Genomic DNA, 17,685 nt, shown 5'->3' on the forward strand with positions numbered 1-17,685 from the left:
AAATAAAGGCATAAACTTTTGCAAATGGTTTTGTGGTAAGCAAGGAAGAAGCAGTGTGTACGATCAGTCAGCGCCCGAACGGTAAAGATACCCAAAATACCTTACAATATTATATGATATGAATTGTTATGCATGCTAGAAGACTAGGTATTCATGATAGGACTAGAGTGGCCTGATTTGTGATGCCTTAGTCTAGGGAAGTTGCCTATATGAGATGTTTTGCTAGTATGCGGGTAGATAGTACATATCAGAAGTAGAGTACTCACTATCCGGAGTTTGGGGAGGAAGACTTGGGATGAACGCTGATGCGGTGTGGTCGGTAGTATTGGGCCCGTACTACCGAGGACACCGGGTCAGTGGGAGGCCCAAGCAAGAATCCCTGGATATCGGAGACTGAGTAGGGTTGCGTTATCGAGTGCGATTACACTCGCTGGAGTCTCTGATAGTTTATGTTGTATTTCAGAGACATCATGGTTAGACCACGCCACGGAGCGAGTTCAAGCGGTGTGAGTGACGAGGAGATTCGTCAGATAATTCACGAGGAAGTAGCGGCGGCGATCCGGGCTGAAATCCCGGAGATGTTTGGGTCTATTAAGACCACCCTGATGGAGACATTCGATGAGCGGTACGCCGCATTGACTGAGGCTGCAACCGCTGCAGCTACCGCAGCTGTGGCCGCTGCTAGGCCACAGGGAGGTGACTCGTTGCTGTTCCGAGAGTTCAGCAACACGAAGCCACCGGAGTTCGATGGGACGCAGGATCCGATTGCTGCGATGAGGTGGATCGCGGACATAGAGGGGTGCTTCTACACGTGTTCATGCCCAGAGCACCTGAGGGTATGGTTCGCATTGAACCAGCTCCGTCTGGGAGCGAAGGACTGGTGGAAGTTCGTGACGGCGAACTTCACTTTGGCAGAGACTACAGCAGTGACATGGGAGGGGTTTACTGCCATGTTCAGGGATGAGTACGTTCCCCCGGTGGAGAGGGAACGATTGGTTCAGGAGTTCTTAACCCTCAAGCAGGGTACTGATTCTGTTGCAGTGATCACGCGGAAGTTTCATGAGAGGGCGATGTTTTGCCCCGAGCTGGTGGCCACAGAGCAGGCTCGGATGAGCCGGTACTTGGGTGTTCTGAGGAGGGAGATCCGGGAGTTTGTGTCAAACTCCACTTACCATACTTTTACTGAGCTTCAGGCGAATGCCAGGAAGCGTGAGATCGAGTTAGAGACTCAGGCCAGGGAGGAGGCCGAGTCTCAACAGACAGACCGGCGGCCGGCTCAGTCTCAGCCGGCAGCTAAGCGGATCAAGTCCGCCGATTCGAGGACGGGAGGTTCGAAGAGCCGCACTTGCGGAAAGTGCGGCAAGGGTCACGATGGGGCGTGTCGAGCCGGTGCTTGCTACAAGTGTGGCAAGGAGGGGCACATTGCTAGGGAGTGTCCCAAGGGATTTACGGTTTGCTTTCATTGCAACCAGACTGGCCATCGGAAGGCCGAGTGCCCTCAGCTTCGTCAGGGATCTGCACCTGCTGCCAGGACTACGGAGACTCGATCGGTGAAGGTCGAGGCCCCGAGGGCTCGTGGGAGAGCCTTTCAGCTGACTGCGGAGGAGGTCCGCGCTGCGCCCGATGTTGTGGCAGGTATGTTGTAACTCATGTATTTATTTTTTAATGTCGAGATGTTATGCTTATGTTATTATATGCGTAGGTACTTTTCTTGTGAACTCTGTGCCTGCCTTAGTGTTATTTGACTCGGGTGCGAGTAGGTCCTTTGTATCTTTAGCCTTTAGTCAGCATATCAGCATGAATCGTGAGTCCTTGAGTCGACCTTTGAGAGTTTCTATAGCTGACGAGAAATCGATTTATGCCACGGAGGTTCTTCGGGGATGTGTGCTAGAGATTTTCGGGGTTGGGTTTCCGATTGACCTGATTCCTATTGCGATGGGTGACGTCTGTGTCATCGTGGGCATGGACTGGTTGAGCCGATTCGGCACTGTCATCGACTGTGAGCGTCAGTTGGTGACTATACGAGACCATAGTGGGGGAGTTCTTTCGGTGTACGGCGAAGGTACCCGTTCGGGGTCAGCGTTTTGTTCGGCCGCTAGGGCGAGGCAGTGTCTACAGCAGGGTTGTAAGGGTTTTGTGGCGTATGTGATGGATACGCGGGAGGTTTCCGAGAGACCGAAATCAGTTGAGGAGGTTCCCGTGGTGCGCGAGTTTTCAGATGTTTTCCCCGAGGAGTTGCCGGGAGTACCTCCTGTGAGGCAAGTAGAGTTTGGTATCGACCTAGTTCCGGGGGCAGCGCCTATTGCTAAGGTGCCTTATCGTCTTGCACCTCCAGAGATGCAAGAGTTGTCCTCGCAGCTCCAGGAGTTGCTGGGGAAGGGATTCATTCGGCCGAGCAGCTCGCCGTGGGGAGCTCCTATTCTATTCGTCAAGAAGAAGGATGGTTCACACCGGATGTGCATTGATTACCGGGAGTTGAACAAGTTGACGGTCAAGAATCGTTACCCGTTGCCGAGGATCGATGATTTATTCGATCAGTTGCAGGGAGCGTCTTGGTTTTCCAAGATCGATCTGAGGTCAGGGTACCATCAGGTGAGAGTACGGGATGGGGATGTCCAGAAGACAGCGTTTAGGACGCGATATGGGCATTATGAGTTTGTGGTGATGCCTTTCGGGCTCACCAATGCCCCGGCTGTGTTCATGGATCTCATGAACAGGGTATGCAGGCCGATGTTGGATCGGTCAGTGATTGTATTTATCGACGACATTCTGGTGTATTCTAGATCTAGAGAGCAGCATGAGGAGCATTTGAGGGAGGTCCTCGAGGTGTTGAGGTCGGAGAAGCTTTATGCAAAGTTCTCCAAATGTGACTTCTGGCTGCGGGAGGTCCAATTTCTAGGACATGTTGTCAATCAGGAAGGGATATTGGTCGATCCGGCCAAGGTTGAGGCGGTGATGAGTTGGGAGGTGCCGAAGTCACCCTCTGAGATCAGGAGTTTCCTTGGGTTGGCAGGGTATTATCGGAGATTCATTAAGGATTTCTCCAAGATCGCAGTGCCGCTCACCAGATTGACCCGGAAGGGTGTTGCATTCTCATGGGGGCCCGAGCAGCAGACCTCCTTTGAGACACTTCGCCAGAGGTTGTGCGAAGCCCCGGTATTAACTCTCCCAGAAGGGATGGAAGATTTTGTGGTATATTGCGACGCATCGATTTCGGGATTGGGTGCAGTGTTGATGCAGAGGGGTCATGTGATAGCTTATGCGTCGAGACAGCTGAAACCTCATGAGGCGAGATACCCTACGCATGATTTAGAGTTGGGAGCAGTAGTGTTCGCTCTCAAGATTTGGCGTCACTACCTGTATGGGGTTCGATGTACGATATATACGGACCATAAGAGCTTGAAGTATTTAATGGATCAGCCCAACCTAAATATGCGTCAGAGGAGGTGGTTGGATGTGGTCAAGGATTATGATTGTGAGATCCTGTACCACCCAGGCAAGGCTAATGTGGTAGCCGACGCGTTGAGCCGCAGGGCGGAGAGTACTCCATTGCGAGATGTATGCTTGAGACTGACTGTGATGACTCCAGTATTGGACGCTATTCGTGGGGCACAGGCAGAGGCTGTGCGACCAGAAATGCAGAAGAAAGAGCGGGTTGTGGGGTTAATTTCAGAGTTTGTTAAGGATAGTCGAGGGCTCATGATGTTTCAGGGTCGGATCTGGGTACCGTTCGTGGGCGGTACGCGTATTACTTTGATGGAAGAGGCTCATAGATCGAAATTCTCGATCCATCCCGGTGCTACAAAGATGTATTTGGATTTGAGGAAGGAGTATTGGTGGCCCTGTATGAAGAGGGACGTGGCATGGTTCGTTGAGAGGTGCTTGACCTGCCGTAGGGTTAAGGCCGAGCACCAGAGACCGCATGGCAAGTTGCAGCCATTGGAGATCCCTGAATGGAAGTGGGAACAGATCACCATGGATTTCATCACCAAATTGCCGAGGACTGCTAGGGGAGTTGACGCAATTTGGGTGATTGTGGATAGGTTGACGAAGAGTGCACACTTCCTTGCCATCAGTGAGAGTTCTTCAGCGGAGAAGTTGGCGGAGATATATGTGAGAGAGGTGGTATCTCGGCACGGGGTGCCGATCTCGATTGTTTCAGACCGTGATGTGCGCTTCACTTCCAGATTCTGGAAGAAATTCCATGAGGAGCTGGGTACTAAATTGCATTTTAGTACCGCATACCATCCCCAGACAGACGGTCAGAGCGAGCGGACGATTCAGACGCTGGAGGACATGCTTCGAGCGTGTGTGTTAGACTTCGGGGGTAGCTGGGATGCATATTTACCCCTAGCAGAGTTTTCCTACAACAACAGCTATCATTCGAGCATTGGTATGCCACCTTTTAAGCTGTTGTATGGTAGGAGGTGTCGGACCCCCATTTGCTGGGGAGAGGTGGGACAGAGAGTGATGGGCAGCACGGAGATCGTGCTTCAGACGACGGAGCAGATTCAGCAAGTGAGACAAAGGTTATTGACTGCCTAGAGCCGACAGAAGAGTTATGCAGACAGGCGCCGATCCGAGCTCGAATTTCAGGTCGGCGACTTCGTTCTCCTGAAGGTCTCTCCTTGGAAAGGAGTGATTCGATTCAGGAAGAGGGGCAAATTGGGGCCCCGGTATATTGGGCCATTTCGTGTGATTGCAAGGATAGGCCGTGTAGCCTATCGGTTGGAGTTGCCAGCGGAGTTGGGTCAGATCCACGACACTTTTCATGTGTCGCAGTTGAGGAAGTGCATAGCCGATGAGTCGGCGGTGGTTCCATTGGAGGATATTCAGGTGGATGCGAGCCTGAATTACGCAGAGAGACCAGTGGCTATCAGAGATCGGAAGATCAAGGTTCTGAGGAACAAGGAGGTACCTCTGGTGTTGGTTCAATGGCAACACCGTAAGGGATCGGAAATGACTTGGGAACCGGAACGTGAGATGCGGGAGCAGCATCCGGAGCTATTTGCAGAGTGAGACTTCGAGGGCGAAGTCTAAACCTAGTGGGGGAGAGTTGTAACAGCCCGAAATCTCAGGTATTATTAAATTATGTTTTTGGGGTAATTTAAGAGGGGACTCGGCGAGTTGGAGCCTAGACTCGCCGAGTAGGATCGCAGACTTGGTCGCGGGTTCGCGACTGGACTCGACGAGTCCAGATATGGACTCGGCGAGTCGACGCTGTTTAGCGGAAACCCTAACCGTTCAGGTTTGGGACGTATATAAAGGACTCATTGGCCGTCATTGTTCGTTTTAGCCTTCTGAGAAGAACCCTAAATCCATTGTGTGCATCTGGAGCAAGGATCTTAGGCCATTGTTGATTATAGAAGAGTGGTTGTGCAAGGAAGAGAAGGGATTGGCTAAAGGAGCAGCAAGGGGGTCACATTCTGAGGATTGGGGATACAGAGAATACATCATCCAGGTAAGAATTCGTGTATGCTCTGCTATATTGATGTATTTATGGATTTAGGGTTTATGGAACCCTTGTATGATTAGATTGACTGATACCCTAGTCCCCTAAACGGGTGTAACCCTGTATTGAGACCTATGGAGGTCCAGAATGTCCCATGTCTATGCTTTTCGGGAATTGATGAATGTTTTGGATTGGAATCCTTATGCCTTAGGTCAAAATGTAGAATATGAATCACATGGTGTATCATGAGCACTGAAATGAGGACTTCACGTGGTAGATCATCCTAGGAAGGCCAGACCTAGGAATGGTCGAAGCAGTTCTGACTTTAGGATGCAGTTTGAGCGGTTGCATGGCATGGACTCGCCGAGTTCGATGAGCAGACTCGGCGAGTAGCTTGAAGATTTACTGGGACTCGCCGAGTTGTTCTTCAGACTCGGCGAGTGGAGTCGGGGTGGCCCCGCGATTCTTTCAGGAGTAACTCGTCGGGTCGAGGAGGATACTCGACGAGTAGATAAGGAATCTCAGAAAGTTGGAGGACGTCTAGACTCGCCGAGTCGCCATGGTACTCGCCGAGTCCGGTCGAGTTGACCGTCGACCGTTGACCAGAGTTGACCTAAGTCTGACTTCTTAGGGATAGTCACACTTAGAAGGGATAAGTGTTAATGAGATATGTGATGTTATAGGGAGGTTGTAGCTCGTCGGATTGTGCACGAGTGATTTCAGGATTTGCTAGCTTTCAGCATTTACGAGGTGAGTCTTCTCACTATACTGTACCCAGAAGGGTTTGACTGTGTGACCGGAAGGTCGGATATGATATGTGATATGTATGCTATATGTGGTAAGGTAATTGTTATATGTGCTATGTATGTTATGTGGGCCGGAAGGCAATATGTTATGGGCCGGAAGGCGAATATGTTATGGGCCGGAAGGCGTGGTATTGATGACCGGAAGGTCAGGGCCTGCAAAGGCGTATGTGCGAAAGTTGTATATTGGGGAACTCACTAAGCATTTATGCTTACAGTTGCTATGTATGTGTTTCAGGTACTAGCGAGGACCGTGGGAAGGCGCCGGCGTGATCGATACACACTGAAGAATGCTTTTTATAATCTTGGGATTTTGAATATTTGTATTTGACAGAATACTTAACTATTTATGCCTTGTTTGAACGAAAATAATTATATTTTAAAAATGAAAAATTTGTTTGAAAATTTGCGTTGTTACACTTAACTTCTATCTTACATCTATTATCTTTCTCATTAATTACAACCTGAGATACATGACATTAAAAAGAGACACGTAAGAGAAAAACGTCTCGTGAGCTATGTGGCTTTGTGACCCAAAACATGTATCACATTTTCATTAAAAACATTTCATCTTTGCAAAACATAAATCAGATAGACATTTTCCACAATTCACTCATTGTCAAAACATTTCATTAGCCATAACATAATTCAAAATACATTTCTTTTCACATTTTGTTCCTTCTTTCATTAAGGACTAATTCTGGTATTTAATCATTGTCATTTTTATACTTAGGTTCTATAGCCAGTAATGGAGCCACTCCCAAGATTAAACCAAGGTGGAAAGAAAAATTAAATCCACCAAGGCACCATTTCGATTAGGAAATCTACTTCGCGAAGGGGAAGGTACCACCCTAGTAGGTTCCTCTAAATCCCATTATGGGGACATCATGGCTCGAGCAATATACACAACTAGAAAAACAGTCTTTTACGATGCGCAATGTGTGTCGTAAAATCCTCAGACGAAACGCAAATGCATGTCAAGGAAGCCCCTGTCATGACGAAAGACGACACACTTTTGCGCGTCGTCTATTTACGATGCACATTTACGATGCGCAGTTACGACACACATTACAACACTCATTTACAACACGCAATGCATATCAAGGAAGGCTCTGTCATAAAGGAAGACGACACGTATTTGCGTGTCGTAACCTTACAACGCGCATTTAGGACACGCATTGTGTATCATTAAATCCCATGTCATAAATGAAGATGACACGCATTTGTATTTCATAAACTTCAACAACCAATTACAATATGTATATACGACGTGCCTTTACGATACTCTTTTACGCATAATACAAAAATATAGAAACAAATATATACCAAAACAATCAATTTCATCGAATAACATCATGTCAAAAAATTGTAATACATTCATATTAAAGGGATCTGATTGTACATTGTTGTTAAGAGGTTTTCCCTAACTATATAACCTAATACTACATTACTATAAAGGGGCACCTTCTTGTTTCATATATCATGTCATAAAAATCCTCCATATCATTGTTTGCCACCTGGTGTACCAGGCTGCTGTTCACTAGGCATGGATGGCAAGTAATGACTTGAACATTAGCTGAAACAAAAAAACTTTTATTAATCACACAATCAAGTTTAGCTACAAAAAAATAAAGTATGATGCCTTGAAAAATAGCAATGTATACTCATTTATTTGTTTATTATATTATCCTACTTTCATTTCTTTCTATTAGAGCATCGTGTTTTCAAAAAAATGTTATTAACATATTGTACTCTACAAATTTAAAGGATTAGAGCATTGTCCTTCCAAAATTTTCCTTGTTAGGGCATTTTGCTTTGAAAACTCTCCCACTATAGCACTTACCTTCATGCCTTTCTATTATAGCAAAAAAAAAAATCTTAAAAAAGCATTATTCTTTAAAAAAAAAATCCAATTATAGCCATCATACTTTCATTTTTTTTTATAACTAGTACATTGTACTTTGAAATGACAAAATCCAATTGCTTTGTATTTGGATGACAGTGATATAATTGGGTAGTTTTTTCATAAATAGAATGTTTAGACATGAACAAATGAAAATATGGTGCTATATTTCACTACATGATACATTGTCACAAATATACTTTTTTTAATGTAAAATAAATAAAAACCTATGTAAGGCATAAACCGGATGAAAGCTCATATAAGCACCAAGAGTAGTCTAAAGAAGCTGTTACAAAGTAGTTATTTGTAGCATGAACAGTTATAACTTGCACCTGTTAAACAATCCATATACTAAATAAGAAAAATAATAAAATTTATTATTGTTACTCTCAAGTAAAATGATATAATTAAAATAATAATTAAGTACCTCGGCTGTAGGATCCTTTAAGACATGCTTACAATCGTAGTTTCCATTTCCAGGCCCTTGCAACATTTTTGCCGTCTTCAAATAAATAAACAAGTAACTTTAATTTCAATGCAAAATTTATTTATTATAATGTGAATATATTATGTATTTATAAAAACAGGTGAAGAAGGAAAATGATTAAAAAAAAAGAGATTAAACTTACTTTATCAGCTGAACCAATAAAAACCAACTCACAACCGGACACAAACTTGACACGTGTGACCTAAAAGAGGATAATAAAAGTTAAAAAAAAGGTAGAAATATTATTTTACCATTTTCTCACCATCGTACACAAATTAATTTATAATTAACATAGATATTACGTATTAGTTTTCAGAATTTGAGTGAAATGTTTTCTTTTGATAAAATAAAATATAGATCTAACGTCCCCAATTATAACTAATGTTGATTTGTTAAAGGATTTTTCTATGAAATCCTAAATTCATGGATTTCAAAACACTTGGTCATCAGGGGGAGTTATGAAATCCCATAAACAATTAATTTTTTAGGATTAAAATCTTGTTCTTTTTTTTTTTTTTTTACCAAACAAAGAGTTTGTATCGGATTTCACCACAATCCTTGGAAATCCCTTAGACCAAAAGACCCCTTAGAATCTTAGTTCCATTTTAGTTGTTTCTTTCTACATAACCCAATATTCGCTTCTATTCCTACATTGCATTGATTCTTTCAGCAAGATTCAAATGGTTAAGAAAGTTCAGATACCAGATTCACTACCACTCTATATCTAACACTGATCTTAAAAAAACTATTTAGCACTTTTATCAGTAGTGATCATCTCTGAGCAGTTTCACACTGAGATGATAAGGTAACTTCATATAACAATATGATAAATTAAGCATTATAGAGTTTCTTATACCAGATGCATATGTAATAGTTGGAAGAGTTATCTACTTTAAAAAAAACCAAGCTCAAACTGCCCACCTTGGAAGAGTTACATGCTTTAAAAAAACTAAGCTCAATTAGAAATATATATAATAAAATAATATCAAAAACATACAGAGAAAAAACTAAACTGATTATAGTTAAGCTGTAGATTTTTTAGAGCATTCCAAGTGTAATGGATAACAAAGAGCATTACAATAAGAATCAAGAACAAACATCATTTACCACCACTACCTGCAGCATGAGAGGCAAAACCTGCCTCACAACCAACGTCAACAGGAACACCACTTTGTTTCACCTTCTTCTTCCCCAAGAACATGGAAGAAAGAACCAGTGAAACAACAATGGTGAAAATAACTGCAACTGCAACTGCGGCACTGTATTTGTCTTCCATAAGACTGGAGAGGAAACCACCACCAACAAATATCTCTTCAGTTGTAGGAGTATTAATAAGACTTCCCTCTGAATCATCCATTATATGTAATCCAAAATAATATCAACTTGAAAGGTTGTCACAAATAAACCATTCATTGTTGAGCTCAAGCAACGACCCGACAACAAATTTATGAACAACAACATGCTTATATCCTTTCAATTAATACAAGGAAATAGCTAAAAAGAATATCTAGCATAATCAACTAATATGGAAGAAATTGCATCACAAAAACATTTTAGGCTAGTGATCCAATTTCGTATCATCAAAATCACAAATCTCGGATTCCAGAAAACACAAACATTCATCCTACTACCTGACGAACAATATTTACATCTTTGATCAAGGGAAAAAGTATGATAATCACGAAACTCAATCAAAACTATAGATTACTGTTGTACTAATACTCTGACAACAGTTGCAGCTTCCTTTCTGCTTCTGGTACACCTTCCAAATTCATTTCCTGGAAAAAGTCAAGTAATTGACATTATGAAAAGTAGATTTCTAATTCTAGCCACCTAATTGTTCATGGAATGGTGGAAGCCATACGTTTGACATGTCAAAAAAAGTAATTGACATTATGAAAAGTCAATAGGTGGTGCTTGGTTGCTAGCTGCATGACCAGTTAAGATGCAAATTGCAAATTGGAGTTTTTTTAACATATACTCCCTCCATAATGTAAATTGCAACATCATATAGCTTATAAAAATAATTTCAGGATAACCCAAAAAGGAAAAAGTTTCATTTTTTTGGAAGGAGGGAGTAGACAATTATATACTATAATTTTAAAGCATGCAACTGTAAGAGTAATTTAACATGTGGAATCTGTTGAATTGTTTTCTCCGGTATCAGGTGGAACTATCTGTGCACTTTTAGAGTTGTGATACGAATTAAAATAGTTACCAGACTTCCAAAAAAAATGTAAGAGATGGAAATATGAATAAGTGACACTTAAGATTAAGATAAGCAAACTGAGAGTCAGTATGATATTGAAAGCCAAAGCATAAAGTAACAAGACACCAACTCCAAGCCAATACTATTATCATCAGTTGGCAAATCATGGAACAAGTTCATAAGCATCATATGATGATTGTTATCTATTTTACCCATGTCCATGTTTCCTTGAAGACCCCCTGCGCAGATTACAAGAAAATGTAACAAAAAGAAGTAATAAAAGCCTTTCATCTATAAATAACAAAAATGCCATCAGTCTCACCTTTCCAAACTTGAAGGAATTCCTCATTAACAGATGAACCAGCTACGTTTCTTCAGATATATGTGATTATAAGGGTACCTAGTTTTTCCACCCGCATGTTCCTCAAACTTATGAGCACGAAGAATATGAATGCATCATTCAATCATTAATCAAGTCTAGCAAATCCAATTACCGGAAATACACCCTAATGACAGGTGGCGCCTGAAAATAGGAAGACACAAGTGAGAGTCCTCATTATAGCTTTAAAAATAAATAAATAAAAATAACTTACACGGAATTCTTTTAATGTATCAAGAACACCATTTAGGCTTTCAATGATGCTCTCCCAATAAGTAGTTAGATATATTTCTCATGGACCCTGTGAGGGCTGCATCAAGGATTTGGAGAAACAATGTTTTCATCTTTGGGAGAAAGTGGTTGATTATACAAATAAAGAACTAATGAAAAACATATATGAAACGGGAAATTAAGATGAATAGAATTGAATAGCCAACAAGTACCTTATCCATGTAGTTATCGATTAGGGGTCGTTGAACTGGTAGATTCGATTGACAGTTGATGAGTCGTACTTGTTGATCGGCACTACAATCGAGAGGAGTTACAGTCGTTGAACCATTTAAGGTGAGGATCGATGTAGAAGAAATCGGACTCCGGATGGATGAGCAAGCAAAATCACTCCAAAACGTTCATTGCGATTTATTCGTACCTAGAATTGATTTTGAAATTGCCTCCAGGGACATGTACAAACAATGCGGATCTGCTTGCTTCACCTTTGCGATTTCATAGATGTGTTTTAGGGTTATGGTTGATGCAACAACATGACTTGAATGCCCACTCCCGGAATTAATTCCATTAACTTTTTTAAGAAATCGGGTCACTAAAGAGAAATGAACACTCATCTCAAAAGTTTGTCATTGAAACCAATCATAATAGTAGCGATCAAGGCTTCTGATTTCTATTTCTGGGTGCAAGCATTGTCTTTGTCCTGACCTACTATCAGTGGTCTAGGTATTGCTCCGCCGGCTGGGATAGTGAGACGGACTGTCGCCGCCACTGGCTGATGGCTCGACCAATTAGATTTTCGTTCAGGGACGCCATTTGACTAAAATCCAAACATGAACAAAAAAAATTAGAATAGTAATATGAAAAAACCCTAAATCCTTAACTGGGTAAGAAGTTAAAGGAGAATGATAAGAGAGTGATAAATGTGCTTGTTCTAAAGTGTGAACAAATAAAAAAATCAATAGCATAACCAGTGGAAACAAGGGAGAGGAATATGAGCGGGGTTTTTGAATTTTGGGATTTCATTTCCCTCCTTAGGTATACAGTGATTCTATACGGAGGAGACGGGCATTTCATTAAAATATTATAAAACGACAGGCCTAGACGACACACTTTTTATAATAGGTGTCCTCCGTGTTTTTTTTTGACGTTAATTTTAGGGCACGTATAAATGTGTGTCCTCTACCCTTTGATTTTAGGAAAGTTGACATTATTTTTAGGGCACGCAAAAAAGCATACGTAAATCACTGTGTGTCATTGTTCGCGCAACATTAAAGGTATGTATTCTAGTAGTGATATTCTAATTATTACTCTCAAATTCTTGTCATTATTTTATGTTTCTTGTTATTACTTTCTGTTTCTTATCATCACTTTCCATGTTTTATACATTTCATATGTTAATATCAAAATAATCATTTCAAAAGTAAAACATCTATACTTCAAACTTTTCAAACTTATTATCAAACCATTCGTTCTTTAAAAGTATTCTTTTCTTTCAAAACATTCTTCCTTTTAAGACATGCATAAACATTCCTTTAAAAAGAATGTAATACTTTCATTTCAAAACATTTAGTATATCAAATCATTGGTATTTCATTATCATAAAATCATTTTTCCATTTACTCCAAAGTGGAAAAATTCCTACACGTGCTCACCCCAATCAGCTGTAGGTTAGCTAGTCCTCTTCTAGTTTCTTTCCTTGGAACAACACTCTCAAACATCACCTATATAACATGGTCATAAGTCATTAATGTGAAAAAAATACCCCTTATAGGTTTTATTACTAAATTTTATTGTTCCATCTCATTCCTTATGCAAAAATATGAACATAGGCGAAAACTATGCGCAAACCCGAGTCCATATGCAAAAGTTATGAAAAATCACATCGCACTGCTCAGAAAGAAACATGACCCATGTAATGATTGCCTTGCCATTACACAACCCGTCTAATGAGGTTTGCAGACATAAAATGTGATTTTTCACAAAATGGTATTGTACTTTACATAACTCTTGAAGCATCATTCCAATTGAGTTTGTAGCACTTGGTTAGGTTCTCACACATGTTTAGGATGTGTTTTATCATATTAAAAGACTCCTCTTAATCCATTAACGGCTTACTGAAACGTCTTAATAACATAGAGATCCTCAAACTTTAAATGGAGAGCTAACTAGTCTAGTTTCCAATTACACATCTAAAAATCACATAGTTTGTTACCAATTCATTGAATACTCCTATGTAAGTTGTCAAGCATACATTAATCTCATTATAAGTACATAAGTTAACTATGGAATCCTAAATTCCATTCCATGTTTCCCAAATTGCCCTTTGGGCCAAAACGATCACTAATGCTAGAACTTCACTATCATCCTTTCATGTTTATATTCTAATTTCATCTCTAGAGTGCCAATTCATGTTAATGAATGTCATTCACCTCTTAGATGTCAACTATCATTTAGTTATTCATAAGTTTCCCAAAATGCCCTTATGAGTACAAAATCCATGCGTTCATCCAATAATCAACCAACACATAGTATTTTTTATCCAAAGCATTCTAATAGCATTGATTCATGGTTATGAACTTTATTTTCTCAACAATCATACCTTAATGCATAAAATCCATTGACATCATCATAACTTTCCCGAAGCCATCTAAAAATCCATGTTTATGTAATATTCTACCATCATAGATGTGTATGAGCATTGCAATTAGATTCATTATCATCAAACATCATATAGGTCATAGAATACAATCTAATTTCATCATCAATTATAATATCCCCATATTAGATTTCGAGGGTTCATGGAGATTTTTACCCAAATCATCAAATCCATTAATGGGATGATTGGATTGAGATTAGAACCTTGGAAACCACTCAAGGGAGGATAGAAAAACAATCCTTAATCCTCAAATGAGAAGAAAATCATATATAACTCCTAATCCATAGATGAAACTCAAATTGTACATTAAGGGAGGAAGAAAGTATACCTTGAACCACTTGATTTCTTCACAAATTGCACCAAATGAACCAAGACGGCTTAAGATTGACTCCTAGGGTTTCCATTGATCTTGAATCACCATTTCACTTCCTACTTCTTGAAAAACACGTTCTAATGAATAAGGGAAGAAGGATGCATCTTATTTTCCAAAATTTTACCATTTGGTCCTTCAAATTTGCTCATTTTTCCAATTTCCACCATAAACTCATATTTTGTGATTTAAAATTAATTTTTACATAAAACTTCCTTTTTCCATTATCTAACTTTTGCAGTCCTTTAGATTAATTGAGTCAACCCTCTAGTCAACTTACTTTTCAAACTTAGCACTTTTGACCCTTTAAGTTTTAAAATGTTGTTGTTTTCACTTCTAACTTTCTAACATATCAAAATGTGTTGACTTGAAAACGCGTCGTGTTCGCCTGAGTCCCAACAACTTAATATATTCAGCTGCTTTCTTCGACTCCAAGAGCTCCAAAGCCCAGATCTAGACCAAAATGATAATAGAAAGGATAAAGTTTCCAACTTAATTTATCCACTGGGACTACTAAAAAGGGTCCAAAACCTAACCATAAAGCTTAAATATGCAAGGGCCTAACCAATAAGCACTTAATCATGAAAGTCTACAGATCATCCAATCCAGAAGTGATTCCAACACCTAAACCATCCCAAAGGTTGGTGCTTTTTAGACATACATGCCCAATGCATGTCTTGAACGCATATTAGGTCAAAATGGGGATTTATGACCTAATCTCTATACATGACATCAAAACTTGACTATAGACCAGATCCAAGCCACTACTAGGTCACCTTGACCTGTAGATTCATAAAGTTGCAAACTTTATGAGATCTAACCTTTCCAACATTCAAGAACAAGAAGCTAAAGGGAAAAAAACTCAAGATATAACAACTTGGAATGATAAAAATCAAGTCTTGGACACTTACAAAGGTCCATAATAGTGCCAAACTGAAGAATGGGAGCTTTTGAAACGACCCAAAAATACGACCCAAAAATTTTGTTTTTAATATAATCAAAACTGCAATCAGAGCATCATATAAATAAACCATACGTGATGTATTCCAAAACACAATAAAATACTGTGCGGAAAAACTATGTCATACTACGTCAGATCAAACATCTAATCAATCCCAGGCTAAATCTGAGGCGGTGGTGTGTGCGATGCCGTCATCCAGAGCTCCTCCCTTTGCTTGCGGAACTACCTGAAACCAAAACTGAAACTGTAAGCACGAAGCTTAGTGAGCTCCCCCAAATTACCACATACCATACAATAATATATCAAGCACATACGGGGCCTTGCCCCCCTCCATCGGACCGAAGTCCGAAGCTGACTGACCGGGACCTTATCCCCTACATCGGACCGAAGTCCGAAGCTGTCACCGGACCGAAGTCCGAAGCTAACTGGGACCTTGTCCCCTCCATCGAACCGAAGTCCGAAGCTGACATCGGGCCGAAGTCCGAAGCTAACCGGGACCTTGTCCCCTACATCGAACCGAAGTCCGAAGCTGACATCGGGCCGAAGTCCGAAGCTAACCGGGACCTTGTCCCCTACATCGAACCGAGGTCCGAAGCTGACATCGGACCGAAGTCCAAAGCTGACTGATCATATCATAACATATCACTAACATGAACACACATAATCTTGTCTGAGCCACAAAGGCATCAAACATGCTAACTACTGCATCGGATAACATCCGGATACTACTGCTAGCTAAACGGGCCGGCATGGTGGCCTTAGACCCGTTCCTACTGAAAAGGGAACTCACCTCGAAAACTGGCGGCTGAGTGTGTGTGTCTGAAAGCTACCGGCTGCTGCTTCCGAAACTCCTCGGCTACAAGTCCATGAACACACTCAATCAAATACTAAACACTGCACTTGGGGTAAAACGACTCTTTTACCCTTGGTCAAAGTCAACTTACTGATGGGGCTGACTCGCCGAGTTGGGCCACCCAACTCGCCGAGTCCTACCCTCACTTCTCAACTCCACATGCTGCTACTCGTCGAGTGGGGCATCGACTCGACGAGTACCCTCTTGATCCAAGAACTCAGATGATCTTCATCCGACTCGCCGAGTCAGATGAACAGACTCGACGAGTTGTTCTTAATCCCCAAGGAGATTGCCTTGGACTCGCCGAGTTGTATGAACAACTCGCCGAGTCCCTCCATCACTGAGTCTACCCTCAACTCGCTGAGTCCACTCTCTAACTCACTGGATTCACTCGACACTGATCAAAATGAAGGACTCGGGAACTCGCGGCCCAACTCGCCGAGTCGTTGTTCCCGACTCGCCGAGTTGCCGCCATGCAACTGATTTTTACTCGATTTTGTTTGAATCCAACACATGCAATTGATAGATCTGAGTCCAATAAGCTGATTTACCACGTAAAGTTTCCAACTTTACGTGCACAACCTCATGAATAAGGGAAATAAGGCTAAAAGATGCATAAAATGGGTAGATCTATGATTTATATGCAAAGTAACTCCAAAAAGACAGTAGATCTGGGCTCTACAACTCCCCATCATTCAGATCTAAAGATATCACGACTTATTAAGGTATTCATGCAAACATAAGGCTTGGAACAAGCATCAACTAGCTCTTAGGAGAGCCCTAATGGAAGTTTAAAGCATATAACAAGAGGGGAACTCCGAAAATACCTCAAATAACTCGGATTTGCCCTTGGATCTTTGCACTACAACTCTTTTCCTTGCTTCTTTCTTCTTCTCCTTCTTCACACCTTCACAAAATGGCACCAAAAACACTTATAAGCTCTCAAGGGAGGATTAGGGTTTTCTCACTGAGTTCTCAGGGGGAAAGTGACGAGATGGAGGCTATAATGGGGTTTAAATAGTGAGCAAACCCGGGGAGTTAGGGTTTCACCCAGACGGACGGACTCGCCGAGTCCAGGATATGGACTCGCCGAGTCGCCGGCTCCCGCGTGCACAAGATGCGCGACCCGACTCGGCGAGTCAGGCTAGAACTCGCCGAGTCCCTCTTGAAAAACTTAGCCCAAAACAAATTAATTAACATACCGGAAACGGGTCGTTACAATTCTCCCCCACTTGTTTCAGACTTCGTCCTCGAAGTCTGCTACGGCTGGATCTGCGAGTAACTCCGGGTAGTGCGTTCTCATTTCTTCTTCAGCCTCCCATGTCCACTCAGACCCCTTCCGATGCTGCCACTGCACCTTTACCAGCTGAATTACCTTGTTCCT

The 17,685-nt window shown here is 41.6% G+C and overlaps 1 long non-coding RNA gene across 3 annotated transcripts; it reads right to left on the reverse strand.

The window, feature by feature from the left end:
* Positions 1–10,036: 10,036 nt before the first annotated feature.
* Positions 10,037–12,387, reverse strand: LOC122197049 (uncharacterized). 3 transcript variants are annotated; one of them, XR_006189833.2, is made up of 5 exons: positions 11,677–12,387; positions 11,448–11,543; positions 11,177–11,377; positions 11,067–11,093; positions 10,037–10,423 (listed from the first exon to the last, which is right to left on the reverse strand). It is a non-coding gene; the product is annotated as an uncharacterized LOC122197049 (long non-coding RNA). The 3 variants fall into 3 exon arrangements; XR_008231236.1 differs by lacking the exon at positions 11,067–11,093; XR_006189832.2 differs by having other exon boundaries at positions 10,037–11,093.
* Positions 12,388–17,685: the final 5,298 nt, after the last annotated feature.

This window comes from Lactuca sativa, chromosome 3 (genome assembly GCF_002870075.4).
Source record: "Lactuca sativa cultivar Salinas chromosome 3, Lsat_Salinas_v11, whole genome shotgun sequence".
Classification (NCBI taxonomy): domain Eukaryota; kingdom Viridiplantae; phylum Streptophyta; class Magnoliopsida; order Asterales; family Asteraceae; genus Lactuca; species Lactuca sativa.